Below are 3,726 nucleotides of genomic sequence, written 5' to 3' on the forward strand. Positions count from 1 at the left end.
TACCATCTAAGCCGGCTAGAACCTTGTTAATGCCCACCTCCCACTTTGCGTCCTTAGCTGCCACTTCACCAACTATAGAGATGAGCTCTTAAAGAAAAATATCTACAATGTGCCAATATTCTGACACCACATTGCCATCAACATTAAGGTTCCTATCAATCGACTCCTTCGCTTGCTTCCTTTTTACAGACTCAAGGAAGAATTTCAATGGACAGTCCCCTTTTTGGAGCGGATCTCCTAATCTCAGTCAATTGAACCCTTGAGTCTCTCTTTTCCTTCATGTGGCTGCGATCTAACTCTTTTGCCTTGCAATGTACTCTTCCGATTGCAGTGTCCCATCTCTGACAAGTGTCTATGACTCTCGGCTCCATGGCCGCCCAACTTCTCCTTAATTCTTGTGTCTTTAGTTATTCCAAGTAAACTCAGAGAGCCCCTCTAAAGCAAACTCCTTATAGTCAATTAGACCCCCATTGATCACAAGGTCATCCCAAGCTTCTCTCTCTGAACCAGATATGGGCGGTGACAGATGAGACAAGTCATCTTGGGATTCCATTGCATTCCAATCGCCACCTAGGATGCATGGTCACCTGTCATACTACTGTTGAGAAATCTCCAACATTATGACCTCTCCCAATGTGTGTTGGGAGCATATACTGAGACCGTGAAATTTGAAGCCTTGATCTATTACCGAAGCTCCCCACCCAACCGCTAGATCCTTGAATAGTTCCTGAGACTTCAATGACGAGTGAGAAAGCATGGTTGAGCCTCCCTTCCCACGCGTTCTGCAATTCACAAGGGTTCCAAAATTCATCTTCTGGTAGGTAGCCCAAAAAAAGTCATCCGCACCACACTTCACCTCCTGAAGCAACACCACCTTCGGTTTTGACCTCTTAAGCATAGACAAACACGCGTTCTGCTTAAGGCAACTACAAAACCCATCTGGTAGTCCATGAAATCACCAAGATAGATGAGCTCCTAACTACTTGAGGCTCATTACGAGAGGGCTCTATATGCATCCCTAAGGAAATTAAAGCTATCGTCCCTCCTGAACTTGCCCTCCCCCTCTCAACCATCCCCTTCTCCCTCAACTCCAATACCTCCTCTCAACCATCACCTTCCCCTCACTCCTCCCGGGCTCCTCCCCCTCTACTTTCCTTGCCCTTTTCTCTGCCTCAATCCCTTCTCCCCTTGCCTACTCTTCCCCTTGTTTCCACTACTTGCCTTAGCCATCTCCTTAGCCTTAACCCTTCCATTATCGCTCTCCTCGCCTTACCTACAAGTCCCCCCTACTCCATACCCTCCCTTGTCCTCCCCTCTAGGCAAGGGCAACATCTGTCTCCCTCCCCTCCCCATTCCCACCTACTCACCTACCCCCCTCCCCACCTTCCAACTGTTCCAATTAGACTATGCTTAACTACTTTATTGGGTTATATCAAATTAGGTGGTTAATGAATCTCTCTTGCCATTTCATCTTTCGTTGAGGGAGGTCCACTCTATTTGTACCAACTAATGTGAATTTTAAATCCCTTCTCTAATTGTTTTTTGGCATGGCATTTTAATAGAAAAAATAAAAATAAACAAATCCTAACTTTGGTGCCATGCACTACTTCTTTAAGGAAATGTTGGCACGTGGCACTCAAAGGCAAGTCTTCCTCTTAGAAAAGGAAGCTCCATGTGGCAGGAGGGAGAGCTGAGAGATTTTGCCACATGGAGGATAGAGGGGAGTCAGGTGCAATGTGGAGGATGGAATGCAGGAGCTGAAGTGGCAAACATGTGCGCAAGAAAAGTAGCTGTAGCAAGGTCTACAACTTGAGAAGCAGTCAGAAACCACCGGGCAGAGCAATGACAATGCAACAGGTGGCATCAAACAGGGACTCGATGGTGACATGGTAGAGTAAATGTGTGAAGGTAGAGACAATGAAGGGTAATGGGCAGTCCCATCATGTGGGCAGGCATGATTGTTGGGACAGTGGGTAGAAACCCTTGCTTTAGTTGCTCTTTCGACGGCTCAGCCGCTTTATCAACAGCGCGACTATTTAGAGGACATTTCCGCGATGGTTGAACCTTCATATTCGGCATCAATGTGGGAACAACATAGATAAAAACCTTTGCAAAAAAATTGATGACTCCACCTACATTCGCGCATGAATTTGCAATTTTTCTTTGCTGCGATATGTCTAAAATCTCGTATTGCTATGTTCACACTTATTTTCTATCATATTCTCGATGTTATCGCAACCCCTTTTCTTCACGGAGAAAACAATGGAAATGACTAAAGCTAGAAAATCGTGATGATCGGGACCTATAGCAAAGATATGTGGGAATGTCCTCTTATGGTAACAAACTGATAGAGTCGCAGAGTGTCAGCCTAGGCAGTCGTCGACACAATAGAGAGCATGGATACCTATGATTCACAATTGTCACATGTGTGTGGTGTGGGTTGGCCCAAGGGGAGGTCGGCACACAGCGGCAGGGTAAGGGACAGTGGCGGGCAAAGAAGCGGCATATTTTTTTGAAAAAGGTGTTGGAGTAGCAAGAAAGATTCAGCAAGTGAAGCAAAAGAGAGTGTACTATTCAAGAGAGACAAGCCCAATATATAGGCTCCAATTACATCCAGTAGTGACATCACATATGAGCTCAGTAGAGCATCTAGATCCACAAATCTCTCAATCAGCTCCATGATTCTCTCAATCACACACCACACACCTAGATTCACTCAATCACACCTACTAACACCCATCCGCACACCATGTGTTCACACACTCACAACCTTAGACCTTAGGACTCTAGATCCCATTACATCGATTTGTCCTTCATTCCCCCCCAACAAATTGATGACCTCAACCCTAGCAGTAGTCCATGGGAAACTTTATGAGTTGCCCACCTCTAGTGGCAACACACATGATCCACAACCTGGTAGTCACTCTAGTTGCATCAGCAGTAGACTCATTTGGGCATCCTCATCCCAACATGATCTCACTCTAACTTTGGTCTGTTGGTTTACAATTGGGAGATAGACAATGACTATGCATGGGAATACCCTTAGATCCAACAAGGTAACACATAAGACTAACAATCATTTGAGGGGGACATCCCAAGGCAGAGAACCCTTATTGACCACACACACAAAAACATTCCAAGTGGAAGATGTGGGGAAATAACCCCCTTTGATGGCATATCTTGTGCTTTTCCTCCTCTTCCAAGCCACCATAGTGTGAGGTACATTGTCATTGGAGAGGTTCTTGGTGTAGCTCTTTTTGTAACTCCTTTGCCCTTTGATCTTTCTTGCATCCTTCTTCTTCATACCTTCTCTCTTAATGAGGTATGCTACCAAATGAGTAGCTTCAAGCAAGTTGACTTCAAGTACATGATCACATGCATCCCATATGCCTTCACATAAATCAAATATGAAGAGGGTCTTACCACTTGTTAGTAAAACAAGGGCAGTGTCTACTCTTGTACATAGAAGCTCATGAATGTATGGCATAATGCAATCATCCAAATGTAAATACACTTCATTCATTATGCTAGGTACTGTAATCATCTTTGAATTAGCTTCAAACATCAAGTAAGCACCATTATAGTGGTCAAACTTGGTCAACATATATGCATAAGCATCAAATGCTACAATTCTAATAGCATAAACTCCAAAATCTCTGAAAATTTGTTACAGAAAAGTTCCAAACTTGGAGCACTCATATCTCCCTAACCATAGACCCAAATAAG

The sequence above is a fragment of the Dipteris shenzhenensis genome, chromosome 2 (assembly GCF_047967505.1).
Source record: "Dipteris shenzhenensis isolate YYH24624 ecotype China chromosome 2, Dip_SZ_1.0, whole genome shotgun sequence".
Lineage (NCBI taxonomy): Eukaryota > Viridiplantae > Streptophyta > Polypodiopsida > Gleicheniales > Dipteridaceae > Dipteris > Dipteris shenzhenensis.